Genomic DNA, 15,570 nt, shown 5'->3' with positions numbered 1-15,570 from the left:
ATTCAAAAAAGGAGTTCTGCGTTGGTTAAGACATGTTGAGCGAAGGGCAGCGAAAGAACGGCTTAAAATATTTACGATGCTCATGTTGATGAATGCAGAAAACGAGAAAGATCGATAAAGACATGGCGTAAACAAATTTAACACAAACTTGAAGATTGACATGTCAAAAGTCGGAATAATTAGCGGGCGAGCATGAGAAGATGTATGAATGTAGAGGACGCAATATCTGTATGCAAAGACGGAGTGATCTGGCGTTCTATCCTCTATGCTTACCGTTACGGGGAACCGGCGTGATGGTTTGTTTATATATACCCGTATATCCACTTTCGGACAATGGATTTTGAGTATTATTCAAATTAAATCTATAACCTACTTCCACTATCTATTAAAACAATTAGTAACGAGAAAATGTTCAAAAAGGCTATAAAAAATGAAAAGTGGAGCTATGTAAAAGTAAAATGGATTGTCTTATTCGCCCAAACCTATATTGAATCAACTGCTCCACAAGTGTATAGGTTATTTTTGGGTTTTTGTTCTTTTATCGTGCGTTTTGTAATATAAATAATATAGATATACATAAATTAATTATAAACATAAATACGTAGTATTTAAAATGAACATTTTGTTGATGATCTCTGTTTATTTAGTAAGTCTTCTTTGTTTATTCTCAAATATAAAAATATTTAAAAAAAAGTATATTGTTAAGTGTCCTCTGCACGGGTAACCCCAGTAAGGTCACATTATTTTTATTATTGATTATAGTCTGTAAGGGAAAAAATATGATTATTTAAATAAATACGTATGTATATGAGGTATTGCCTTATGGCCTATTAAATTTTCCCTTCTCAAAATTTTTTTTTTCCTCTAAATAATAAATGAAAATATTAATAACTTCCTAAGGAATGAAATCAAGTACGTCTACAAACATGGCCCATTTTTCTGGACGAAAGATACGGAATATGTGGGTACTCACATTCTATCACTTCTTTATAATATTTCAAATACTCCCACTTCGCTTGTTTATCTGAGAGAGCTCATCCAACCTCTTTCACAACACGGTTCTCTTCGTCCTAGTAATGAGAGAACCCTTTTAATACCCTGTCATCGCTCTAATTTTCTTGCCTCCTCTTTCACAGTAGTAGCCGCTCGACTGTGGAATAATCTACCCACTAATGTTAGAGACGCCCCTTCTTTATTTACATTTTAGTCAATATTGAAATGTCACTATTTAAATATTTATATTGTTCCTTTATCCGTCTTCTTTGCTTCCCATCCTCTCTCCTCTCTTCATAGTAGTGTTAATTTTTTATACTTTTTTATTTTGTTAATCTTTTTTTTCAATTTGAACTTTGCCCTTGAATCTGCAGCAATTGCACAGAAATCTTTAATCCGAGTCATTTAAAAAAAACATTTCGTTATCCAAGTGACTTGCTCTTCAAAGAATTCAGAGTACTGAATATTATTCAACAGTATATATTGAGAACGGTAGTGGTTACACACATAAATAGAGACGTTTACCCAAGAGTCAACCACAACCATAATAAAAGATACTCTAATAGGGATCTGATACTAAGTGAAGGGGTCAACACTGTTCTGGCATCGAGACAACACTATTACGTAGGCAAAAAGGTCTATAACATTTTGCCAGAATCGTGGAAAGACGGGAGTGTTGTCAAGTTACGGAAGATGTTGACCTCGTTCTTTCATGACATTGGTCACGGATTGGAGAATCTTACTGGATGTCAAAAATGAAATATAAAAAATAAGGAATAATTTTAAAAAAAATATATTTATTGATGACAACCATGAAGTTTCGCATAAATAAATTATCTATGAATGTATGTATATGTATGCGCATGGGTGTATGTCCGTGTGTGTGTATGTACATGTGTATATATGTATATATATATATGTGTGTATTTATGTGTATGTCTGTATGTATATGAATCAAAATGTGTATCCGAATAAGTTTATATTTTGTTCGTCTGTGCTCTATATAAATTTGTTAACTATTATAATATATTAAAATGTAATTGCCTAGCTTGGAACGGGGTATGTAACCTTGTTAGCTGGGCAAAGTGAACATGGAATTGTATTTTGATAAAGATTGCGAATAAATAAATAAATAAATAAATACATTTTTGTATAAAATTATAAGATTCAATATGTCCATGTATTCAAAAATTTTCCAAACTGAACGGTTTGGGTAGGTAGGAAGAAATTGCTTTAAGGCAATATGCCCGCCCTTATGTTTATATATATTGTTTATGTATATAACAATTTTCGAATAAATAAATAAAATAAATAAATGCGTTGTAAAAAAACATTCGCCATTTATTGTCACAATAATTTTTGTCACTCTAACTAATTATCCATGTATGTTGCTTAAATAATAAACAATGATTAAATTGAAATTCTTATTATGTAATGTTATGTATTTTTTATCGCAGGTACGAGAGACTGCATATTAATAAAGCAAAGTTATCTACTATTTTTATTGATTCGACCCAAAAATTGACCCGGAGATTTTGTTCGGTACATGTGCTAATCTCTAACAGTATAACTGCTTAGCAATAAAATATATGTATATTTACGTACGTTAATTTTATATTTTTCTTGTCATAACAAAAAAAAAATACGTCGTATTTCTTTAATTTATCAACAGATATATTATACTGTTATTTCGTATATCATAAGTCACTAACCCTAAAAACATCATTTTGAGAAATCGCCATTTGAAAGTTTAGAAGCCAAGGGAAAATCAGATTGTTGTGTTTATGAAATTTTATGTTTTTTTTAAATTATTTATTTATTATTTACATACAATATTACAATTTAGTTATTTTTAAAACATTTTTTTTTACAGGACTCACTAAGCCAATTAATGTGGCTTGTCGTAAAAGATCTTTTACATTAAATGATATGATAGTCCTACATAGTTGTACAATAATAATTACTACCAACTTAAATATAAGGAGCGAAAAAAATACATATTATTGATGTTTTCAAAAAAATATTTAGATAATTTTTTTATAAAAGCAAAAAATAAGTGAATGATAACGCAATTATAAGATACAAAATAGATAAATACAGAACCGGAGTACCAAAATTTAAAACAGAAGTGTGTACATATTTAATGCTTGAGTTTGTCCAAATGTTCGTAGACGGGATTTCACCCCATTCCACCCCAGAGTCATTAAGATTAACAAATTATAACAGGGATGGAGAATACCTTATGTAAAGGAATATGGAAGTCTAGGCATTTGTTACACAGTGTGTAAAGTGGCCACTTAAACCAGCCAATGACAGGTCATAAGCCCTGTAAACACCTAGATTTCCGTTTTCCCTTATTTAAGGTATTCTCCATCCCAGTTGTAATTTGTTAATTTATCAATGTATTTTTAATCAAATCCATTTTTTTTTTAGGAAAAAGAAATATTTTCGTTCTTATAATTAACGCAAATATTTCATTTAGAGGGCCATTTTCAACGAGTTGTAAATAACTCACTTTTATAAAATGGGAATCAAGTTTGAGTAGAGTGGGATTTGAACCACGGACCTTCGATCCGTGACTCCGAGACACTAGCCACGGGACCACAACCTGATTTATAACTTTTTCTTGTGATACATCGAAAATTATTTGAAAGATTTATGCGGTGATATTTGGTAAAGTGATTTGTAAATTTGTAATCTGGACAGTGCATGTTATGTGTTGGTGAAAGAAATTAAATATTAGCGATTATTATTAATATGTTGTGATTTAAATTAATTTTTATTTGAGGTCATACTTTTTAACATGTTTATTGTGTAATGACCATTCGAATGTTTTAATGTAAAATAATGATTCAGATTTACGCAACATTTTTCTTAGGTACCTTGGTGACGTTTGCTTTTTAAATAACATAATTTTACTCCTCGAATCATTGAGGTATTTACTATATATCTGGAGTAAGCATGAGCGTTCGAAGTATGATCTCTCAACCTGCGGCCACTTGGCATAAATGTATTTGATAGAGCGGACTTTAGTCTGTTGCGAGCAGTCCCCGGCTACTTATCAACTTTTGTCTCCTCGCAATTACTTAAATGCCTATATGTACGCTAAAATACTCCACAAATCGATCTGGAAAAGATAGAAAAAGAAAGCGACGGTATAACCTTTTACCGGTAAGTAATGTTTTTATTTGAATTAATACTTGTTTAAAACAGCTAAATTAATTTTAAAAAACGTTTTATTAATATGTTACCAGTCGTGAGCTATCTCCTGTCTCTGTTCTGCTCAGTTAGTAGCCATATATTGAAACGATAAACAAAGGTGACGCGTATGCGGAAGGGAGCGACATACTGAGTAGACCAATGTAAATAGTCAGTTTTGTTTACTGTACTTCGTGTTTTGCTTGCCAAAGTCGACGTGATATGTCATGCGACACTTGCTCCCTCTACTGGTTCACTCCAATTCTTAAATTTTTAGCTCGAATATGTATGGAGTGTCATCTCTTTTTTTATATTTCAATGCAACTCAAAACTGTTATTTTTCGGGTTAGTGACTTTTGTCTGAACGGCAACGTTATTTCTAGTGGAATTATTTTATGGTACTTATGTATTGTAACGTCCCTTTGTAAGAAGTGTGAAAAATGTCCAATTTCGATAAAGTATGAGAATGTCAATACTAAATAAATCAACAGATTTCTAAGATTTACAAAAAAAACTGAACCTCAATTATATCAAAAAAATGAAATGGTGCCTTTATTGGTTGACAGCTACGCTCTGTGCATTGTTGTGAGACAATGCAAAAAGTGAGCCGAACAAATAAATGCAGATCAAATATATTTAATACTTCTTATATGATTCCTTGAATTAAAAATAATATTCGGATGATATATACTGCGTCATTTTTGCGGAAAATTACCTGAATGTTTACAATTTTATACTTAAACTTACATTTTAACTACGCTCACACTTCGTCTGTATTTTCTTATTTCAAAGTTGAGGTTTAACGAAAAATTTGAGATTCCAGTTGAGATCTGAACTCACTGATGGGAATTGGTTTCGGGCAGAAGGACTGGCAACGGCAAAATCACCATATCTGAACAAACTGCTTGGGCAACGCCGGAGTTCTACAAGGTTTCCTCTGCCCGAATTAAAAATTTAACGCTGACCTAAGAGTAGATTTTCTACGACATGTTTTTTCCCTAATACAGAGGTCCGATACGTATGATGGAGCCATTTCATGAAGGAATTAAGATCCGCTGTCCAGCAATGTCTATATCTTATTATCTCTGGGCTTTTTAAGAAGTAAGCGTTAATCTCGATGTATTATAATGTGTCTTTGAGATTTCAAATGGCTGTTTTGTATTCTATTGATTTTTTACACTCTTACATCCAGTGGTCCACTTAAGGGAAAGGTGTAAGAGGTCATACCCCCTTTCAAAAATTAACGAATGTCACATGAATCAAACAATAAAAAAAAAATGCGTACTTTACAATTTTATTTTATTTTATTTGTAACATTTAAAGCCTGCGTCAATTACAACACTCACACAAAGCCATGCTAAGGGGGTCGCGTATTCGAAAAGGTTGAAAAACACTTGTAAACAATATTTTATTATAATTCTGCGTAAGGCACCGCTGCATATCTAGAACATTTTCGTAACATGAAGATAATGTTATAAGTATTACGCTTCAAGTGTCAGTCAATGAGGTACTAAAATCGGGCTCATGTAGTAAATTATAATATAAAAAATATGAATGCGAGTTATTTCATTATACGTTTGTCATTTTAAAAGGTGTCTTTAAATTTTATGAGGATTTCCTTTAAGAAATAAACCTGTTATTTTCGTTAAATCAAACAAAATGAATAATTGAATATCAGATATTCTTTTGGAATCACTCCCTCCCCTGAAGTCCGCCCTTACCTCCCTACCAATATATTTCCGGTTCAGACAACTGTGTAGGAAAAGGCGGGAAACGATGTTTATCGCAGACTTCCTGTTGGCTTTCTTCGAAATGATTAATGGGTGTTTTCCTAGCAAGAAAAATGCTAAGTAAAAGGGGAAGCCCACATATGGCGCCGGTTTTAGTTTAAGTGATATCGCCCTATCGAGATTCAAAAAGTCTCGGTAAAGAAGGTTAAAAAATAAAGGGACGTATAACGTTTATCATTACTTAATTCAACCTCTATTTGATTTGTTTTATTTTAATGAAAATTAACCATTAACTGAGATCTCAACAGAAATGAAGGAATAGTTAATTTACATTATTTCTTTATGTATTCATACAAATACACATATTACAAAAAAAATATAACGTATTCCTAACTCCATGAGGCCAAGAGCCCTGTGTTGAGTTGGGATACAACATTATGAAAAGTGGAAGCATGCACATTATAAAAGAATACGAAAAATAAAAAAAAATACACAAACATAATTTTCGATAAACATCTGGACAACACGCTTAATTCTGCAATGGTTTCTTCTCTTAGACAAAATCCAAACTTGTGAACTTCTCTTGAAAACGGCTTTCGTTTTGGAGAACCCAATATGTTCATCCAGAACATTGAACACTTCCGAGGACATAAGAGAAAAATTTCTCTAAGCAACAGTCGCACGTGATTTTGGTATTAAATCATTTAAATTACAGGTAAACCTCGTACGAGCATTCTGCTGGGATCTCTTCTTGTAACCGCGTAACCAGAAATGAGTTAATGACTCTTTTTTTCAAAAAGTCTCATGTCCAGTATCTTCATAAATTGAAACAATGTCTCAGATGGGAACGACAGGTCATACGCCCTGCCTAGGCCCGTATTCAATGGTAAGTTAACATCCATCTTAAATTTCATCTGCAAAGTAAAATTAAGTTTTGTGTATGGAAAATAAAATATGTAAACATTTTATTCAAAGCATGCTCAATTGCAGGTTACCGAAGAATGTTTATTAAATTTTCATGTAAATAAACACATTTTAAACACATGAAGATAGCGTTTGTAATCGCGACCCAGAAATTTCTGTCAGCCGCAAACTTCCGTGCATCTCTTCGAGTCAGATCTGCGTTCCAAAGTTCAGACGTAAACTGCCGTCAAACTGTCCGCCGTGGACGTCCAGGACCTTGAGAAACTGATGATTTGTAAAGTTAGGAAGCGTGGTTAAGGCTCTCGAGAGACATTCGCAGTATATGGCCCAGCTAGCCGTGACGAACCGCTGTTACGGATATATATTTTTTTTTCTTTTTTGGTTAAAAATGATATTCAATTGACAGCCTTAAATACAAGACAGCGTGAATTTCCACTCACGTAAAATAAAATCCACGTTTCGGATCCATAAAATTTAATTCATCAACCATGCCGACAATCGAACCCGAGACCTCTTGCATGGTAGGCAAACGCCCTGACCATACACCACGAGGCCGACAAAATATTTCATTTCAATAAATGTTAGTAAATATTCATATAAAATCACTTACTGACATCTCAATGTCTACCGCTTTCAAGACGTACCTGTCTCTTCGCCAGGCCACTAATTAAACTAACATTTAAATTCGATTATACACCTTCACTATAGTGGTTGTACAAAAATATCAAACCCAACCACCCCTCCTTTCAAGAGGTTCCCCATCTCTAGTTAAATATCAATCGAAAGAAGATTATTTTATTAATTATATTTACAGCCCAATGACAACTCTAATACGAAAAAAGTCTTTTTATTTTATTTTTTTGTTTGTGTAATAGTTTTTTTTGTACATATTTGTAAGTTATGTTTATATTTAGTGTAAAACTGATCATCTTAGCTCCATAAAGATTAAATATAGGGTAGATTCCATAAAGTACCTTAGTGTTATCATTGATAGGAATTTGCGGTGAGAAGCTCAGGTTTAGTCACTAAGCTCTAGGTTGAGAAAGCTGTGGCATCTATTTTGCTCTCTAAAAGATATTCTGGATATTGACACTCTCAGAAGTATGTACTTTGCTCTATTTCAATCCACGGCAACCTAATGGAAGGAGTTAAGGACTGGATTTTCCTTAGTGGGAGGGATTTGAGTAGGAAACTCCTTGATTATTTTCCGAATGCTAGAGTTCACTGTTTCCCATATTGATGTGCCATAGATATATTTTTTAAATATTTATTATAACTATTTTTTATGTTTCTAATCCTATATTTGTGGTGATATATTAATGTGTCTGTGTCTGTGTCATATCATTGCTCGTCCCATTTCAACACAGGACTTTTAGTCCCATGGAGTTGAGATTTATGGTCTCAAATAATGTGCAATAAACTTATGTATGTAAATAAATAAATACAACAAAAATGCTCAAGAAACGCTGTGATTGGTGTACCAATGGAGTACTTTATGCACTTTTAGGTGAGGAAAAGGAATGATGATGATGATGATGATGATTGTAATGTTTGATGCTTGTTTTGGAAATTAATAATATTTATATTTTTAAATAGACTTGTTACTCGATTGTCTTTTTCCCAGCAACTACACTGAAATAATGAAGATAATTTCTTCAAACTGAGTCTTTCTTGAAACTGAGTGAGTGAGAATTAGCTTAATCATTTAATGAATTTGTTTTATTATGAACTGTTTAATATGTTTTTAATAAATCAAACTAATTGACAAAAAGTTTTATCTAATTAAGAGGTGTTTTATAGGACCTATTAACATTATTTGATATTAAGTAATGTTAATAATATTGGTATTGTATAATTTCTAATATTGGTATTGCCTAATTAGTTGGTTAGGAGTTAGGACATGTAGAGCAAATAGACAGCAAAATAACGTCTAAAAAGATAAAAACTTAAAAACAGAAATCGTATTTTAAAAAAAGTTTAAGTATTCTGTGGTAAGTCAATGTGAATCGTAATAAAATTTTTTAGTATGTCTAAATTTTTATGATTGTGAATAAGGACCGGATTTAACCCCCCAGTTGATTCGTAATAATTATGCACTTGAGGTAGACAAAATTTTAGAGATGGGAATATGGAAGAATTTAAATATGTGTGAAGATGGATGTTCAAACATATGCGGAATGGTGAATGTTATGCAGCTAGTAATATATATATATATTTTTTTTTTTATTTAATTTTACAATACGCCCAAGGGGCATTTACAAAAAATATACAGGTAAGTACAAACAAAGTGAGTAAAATTTAAAAGATAAACAACGCTTTTTTGATATACATGTAGAAACAATAAAAAGCATACTGCCATGCAAAATAAAAAGTGAAACTTTACATAGTAGAAAAGAAAAAAAATAATGAAATGAATATAAGAAAAGTAATTGAATTAAAAAGCAAATTGTAAATAAAATGGTATCAACAAATTATTGTTAAAAACAAATAATAAAAATTAGTTAAAAGTAAGTATATATAAAAGATAATAATAATATGGACACATAAACCAACCAATGACAAATCATAGTCCTATAAATGCCTGGACCTCTATATTACCTTCTCTAAATGTTTGGCATCTCTGTTTTAATAGGTTCTCGTATTTTAACCTTTTCAGCGGGGATATTCATTCGAATATGTGCGAATTTTAGTTTTTTTTTAATCTCGTACCTGCCGAAATTCAAAAGCGGAAAGTTTTTTATGTCGTTCATATACAATTATGATATGTAAGGGAAGTTTTAAACATATTCCGTTAAATTAATTTGATTGAATAAACATATGTATATCGTAAGATAATGACATATTTTGCTTTTTTTAGCTTGATTTTAAGTTTAAGACAAACTGTTTATGAAAAATAAACGTTAAATAATTTTTTAAGCGTAAAAGTTTTTTTTTCAAAATTAAAATTTAACTTTTTTTTTTAAAATCATTAAAAATTTAGGTCTGAATGGGTTAAGGAAATCGTATTTAAGAAATATTTTAATGTCTTTTTAGTAAAACTTGCACATATACGTGAGTTACAAAATGCCATTTATTACAAAATTACAAAGGCGTTTTTGGAAATAATTGGAAAATAAATAAAATGCGGTTTTAAACTTAAAATTGAATGCAAAAAATACTTATTTGTAAGCTTTTGCCTTATGAAATAAATTCTTTTCGTAACGGGGACTGTGAAATTGGCACTCCCAAACTAGGTAATCATTAAGTACGTGATATAAACTGTATAAATACACAGTTAACATGTACTGGACGAGTGATCGGCTGGTCAATTTAAGTACTGAGTTAATGATTATGACCAGAGAATGTTTATGACTTCTGATAACTCACTTCTCCCTGTTCGACATTCGACCATAATCGTTAACGACGAAATTGATATGGGAATTTCGTTCAGTGCGAGCTTAATGGATCCTGTATATTTCCGTTTTTATAGCCATCGGCAGAGAGCTGTGCCATTTTGCGAAAGGTTCGATCTTGGAAGAAAAAAAGTAATACGACTGTTTACTTTTAACTCACGTTAAATGTAAATAACAAATGTCCTGAACAAGTAGAAGAATTTGTGTATCTGGGAAGCATGTTTTCAAGAGATAAAAGAGTTGGAAAAGATGTTGAAAAAAGAGTAAATGCGGGTAACAAAATGAACGGGCACACCTTAGTGCTTACACAGTAATTACTAATAAAAATATGTCAATCAAAGCTAAACTGGCAATGCCCAACGAAGTTTTTGCCCAAACACTTATGTATGGAAGTGAAACATGAAACTAGCAGAGGAAGGGTGAAAGCAGAGAGAACGCGGTAAAAATGCAATGGATGACAGGGTTACGATTGTTACGAATTATGAAATCAGGCGAGAGTGCAAATTTGAGTCAGGTATAATTAATAAGATTGGAAAATGAGTCTCTGAGATTTTTTTTATGTTTTTTTTTATTTTTTTTACAATAAACATAATAATGAAACAGAGTACTAAAAAAATAAAGCATAATTACATAGCAATGAAATACATAATAATAGAAAAATAGTAAACCAAAAAATCCCACAAAGGCATGGTCTGTTCGTGGGTATACAAGAAAATGTTAATGAATTTTCGCTTCTATAATAAATAATGGACAGTTATAATATTTTTTAGAAATAAAAAATAAAATATTCTGTATTGGTCATGTAGAATGAATGAATGATGAAAAAATGGAAAAATAGATATATATGGTGAAAATAACGGTAATGTAGGATGAAGACGTGGTGTGATCAGATAATAAACCAAAATCTTAAGTCTGCTCATGTCAAAAGCAGATAAAAACGAATGACACGTATTACAAGATGTATAAATATGGAAGAAACTAGGAATGTATGCCAAGATAGATAGATAGTGTGTAGCGGTCGGTCCCCTCTGCTTACCCCTAAAGAGAAATAACGTGATGATATTAGTAGTAGTATTCAGCACAAACATTTCTTCTTGATCGTAGAACAACGAGAGATGTACGAATAATACGTCATTGATTTTTTTGTATATTTGATCTCAAAAAGGTTTTATAAAGGCTTTATATTTCAGCTTTGAAAAAAAAAACGCACAACTAATTTAAGTATCCACGGGTATACTTTGTCATTTAAACCACTCTCATGTAATGTTGAAGAAAATTACATGCGTCGTTGTTCTGCGACAATACCTAAATGCAACAGAACAGACATCCATATTCCCTTCTCAGAATGTTTTCCCTCTCTATTGCAACAAGTTTAGATCTTAAAAACCCCCTTGGAAAGATATCTAGCCTATCTGCAAACATTTCAACGCACTCAAAACAGTGTTGATCAAACTAACTGGTATAAGAAGAGGTATAAAAATTGGAAAATTGTTTTTTCAGGCGTTGCCTAGTAGATGAATTAATTCAGCCGTCTTATGATAAGGATTTTATCATTTTTCGCTATATTTTTGTACGCCACAGAAACGTGGACCCTGAGAGAAAGAGAACGAAGAAAGATAGATGCTTTTGAAATGTGGTTCTGGCGTAGAATGCTGCGTATTCCATGGACACGTGGACAGCATATAAGACTAATGTCTCTATAATCCGAGAGGTGGGTATTGAAGAGCGTCTTTCTTACACAGTACAAATCCGTGTTCTCAGGTACTTTGGCCACGTTACGAGTCAATGAGACAATATGGAAAGATTAGTTGTACAATGACAAGTAGAGGTGACTCGATCTCGCGGAATAAGTCCTACCAGATGGACAGACTCGGTAACAGAAGCGACTGACGTCCCTCTTTAGGAGGCCTCCATAAGGGCTGAAGATAGAAGCGGATGGAGACGGATCATACGTGCTTCCTTCCTGCCAATTTGACCACGACTGCTCTGCCAAAAGCAAACGACTAAGAAGAATATTATGTTGATTTTGTTTATATTTTCAGTAACAGTTTTTATTATTTGACTTTAAAAATGAATACTTCAAGTATTTGATTTGACGAAAAATTAAATAAAAAGTCATGTTTTGTGTATCTCTGTGTAGTAGTATTATGTGTGTTATTGTTTTATACTTCTATGAGACATGATGCATGAACGCCATCTCTCGGTACACGGCGAAGTGAAGTGCACCATTTTTCACCTGTCAAGTCGTGTTTGAGACCGCTCGGTACGCATGCGTCAGCATGTTTAATGCACGTCAAATTTAATCTGCGCCGGCATGTTTTATTGCCTGTAATAACAGCAACTGGCCGAACGACCAGGTCTGAAGAAGGCCGCTGTGATGGAGATGAAACGTGGGGAAACGATCTCCACAAAGGTAATATTGCGCACGAATCCCATTCGCAGTTACTGACAGAATAATGACCGAATTCTGAATGTGCCGTTGATAAAAGGCTTATTACACTTTGTCTTTTTATACTTTCAAAGCAGTTACAATCATCACTCAAATGAGATTCGATACGCTAAATTCCCAAGATTTTTGGAATAAACTTTTCACGTTCAAATTATAAAAATACACTTAGGTGGGTGTAAATGGTCTATACGATTAGAAAGGTCAGTGCAACGGGAAATTTGGTAGGAAAAAAAAATTCTTTTCACGCGGTAAAAATAAGAGCATTTAATTGTTAAACGAAGTTTCTCGAAAACGTACGAAAAAAATAATAAGAAATATTTTTATAAAAACGATATATTTTGAACTACGTCACAAGTTCTTAAGAATTAACCAATGATAGAGTGTTGTGATAGATTTCTAGAAGACTACATAAATATAAATTCACAAAAAATTTACAAAGTTTGATAGTCTTTTCATGTCTCATTAAATAACATTTATTCGACAATGTTTTGAGTATGATCAAATGTTTGTAGACAGACTAAATCTAAATTTGTTGTAACAGAGAAGGATTTTTTTTGACAGTGGAATATGGAAGTTTAAGTGTGTAAAGTGACCACCAATGCCTAGACAAATATAAATACTTATTCGTGGTAGAATGTAAAAAGTTGATTAATTATGAACAGTCATTAAGATTTAAGTATAGATTGACATTTCATAACTAAATAGTCTGACGAACTTCGTGTAATTCCTTCTTCTTCTTTATATGTACCTAATGAAATAATACTGCTAATTGAGAGACGGGATGTGGTCCTGTGGGAAGGTCTGAGGTTCGAATACCACCTTACCACAACTTGTTTCCTATTTTACAACCCGGTTATTTACGACTTTAAAAATAACTAATATTTTATAATAATATTTATTCCTTTTATAAAAAAAAAATATTACCTGTAATACGTAGAACTGCTTTGAAAGATGTGGAAGTTTTTTATTTCATTAGATTGCGCTTTAAATTAATAAAATTCTTACATTCGTACATTGTTCCGATCGTTCCATGATTTTTTAATTTTTCGTTTAAGTACTTAATTTTTTTTTTCATTTTTCAGAGTCTTATTCTAAAATTTATATGTGTGTTATAAAACGATATTGTTTAAGATTATAAAATATTAAACAATAATTGTCATCGGGTGCTCAGACATGACTGTTAATAAAAAAAAACAATAAACTGTACATGCACCTCAACCAAAACAAGACAAAATAGTTGAAAATAATCCAAAAGTAAAAAAATAAGAGAGGGAAAAAATACAGTGAAATTAGAAAAATAAACATATACATTGATTATGGTTTTAATGGATTTAGAAAAAAAATGGCGAGTGCTTATAAATGCAACTAAAACAAGATAAAAAAAAGATAAAAATAAAATTTACGTTTGAAGCACTAGCATTGTGGTTATGCATTATAATTGCTTACTTTTTAAATCCATGTGTTAAGATTTAATATTTAGTAGTAATAACTTTGTTAAAAATTAAACGGGATAATATTTGTTAGTAAAATATACCTTGATAGGCTTGTCTAGCTTCAAAACCGGTCTAAAAACAAAGCTTTTTTACTTAAAATTTTATTGAATACGAATAAATTAATACTCCGGTTTATCATTTTTTATGACCATAATTTTTATTCAAATAAATGTATTTAATTTTATTACTATTTCGATACATGTTATTGCAGCGAATCTCGATCATTTATTATAAGGCGGCAATATGATTAGTATTACCCACGCTTTAGATGCAGGCCAGAAAAATAACACCTTATAAATAAATATTGGATGTTTATCTTACCAGGAATTTCCCGTAACTATTACAAGGTGTATAAAAGCGCTAGGCACTTATTGCGTAAACCTACTTGTTGCATAAATCAAAGACGTTTAATTAATTAGACACGTTACAAGCGCGCAAAATATGGCATTTTAATTCGTAGGTAGTTGTCACTCTTATTCTGCATCTTTTTCTCATAAATATTTATAAAGTGATTTGACATTACTATATAAATATTTATGCATTTGACAATATTTGGTAAAATTAAAAAAAAAATAAGGAAAGAAATAACGTGTCTGATCATTATACGTCAATCATTGACCTACATTTATTTATTTCGAGAATATAAGAAGCATTATTTTTTTGACTAATTTGATAATATCTTATTTTTATTTTTTAGTGTTAAAACATCTTATTGATACGTATTTTTAAGAATCTCTCTTTTATTCACCCAATGCAAGTTTTTTATACGTTCGTTTAATTTTATTTTATTGAATTTATTATTTTATTTTTATATGCGTACCTGTATGTGTATTTTTTTTTCATGGCATCCTGGAAACGTTTTCGTTGTTAATTTTATTGTATTACTCGGGATCTATTGTATTCCATAATAATTGTATTTCATTAAATATGAAATATTAATGAAGAATTTAAAGCAATTTTCATATTTTGCAAACATTTTTTACAAAATTTAAGCTTTTTAAAAAATAAATAAAACGAAAGACAGCAAATTACTTTTTATACACAAATAATAATTTGAGAAAGAGATGTTGGGAAGGCAACTACATATCTGAAAATTGAAATAACATATATTGTGCGCTTCTCGTCACCATTGAGGTTAATGAATTAGGTAGTTTAAAAAAATAAAACTGACTAATAATATATCAAACAAAAGAAATATTTTATTTTTATCTATTCATATTACCCTAGCAACAATTTTTTTAAGATTTCTAATTTTTTAATTCCTCCGCGTGTGACGCCCTAGTTATTTTCGGTGACTTGTCCTGATTAATGCGTTAGCTTCCTGGAAACCAGAAATCCATAACAACATTCTATCATTGGTTGATTTATAAAAAACTCGTTACGTCATTAAA

At 31.4% G+C, this 15,570-nt stretch overlaps 1 protein-coding gene across 1 annotated transcript in view; it reads left to right on the top strand.

Annotated features, from left to right (window-relative positions):
* The first annotated feature begins 3,949 nt into the window (after positions 1-3,949).
* LOC148277997 (uncharacterized) overlaps positions 3,950-15,570 on the top strand; it is a 42,095-nt gene continuing 30,474 nt past the window's right edge. The window contains exons 1-2 of the mRNA XM_088232055.1: positions 3,950-4,164; positions 6,637-6,807. The gene's annotated coding sequence lies outside the window, so the exon portion shown is untranslated. The remainder of the gene's footprint in view (positions 4,165-6,636; positions 6,808-15,570) is intronic.

Source organism: Micrasema longulum, unplaced genomic scaffold (genome assembly GCF_059751315.1).
Source record: "Micrasema longulum isolate JH-2025_06_02 unplaced genomic scaffold, ASM5975131v1 h1tg000942l, whole genome shotgun sequence".
NCBI lineage: Eukaryota > Metazoa > Arthropoda > Insecta > Trichoptera > Brachycentridae > Micrasema > Micrasema longulum.
This window is presented reverse-complemented; position numbering and strand designations above follow the sequence as displayed.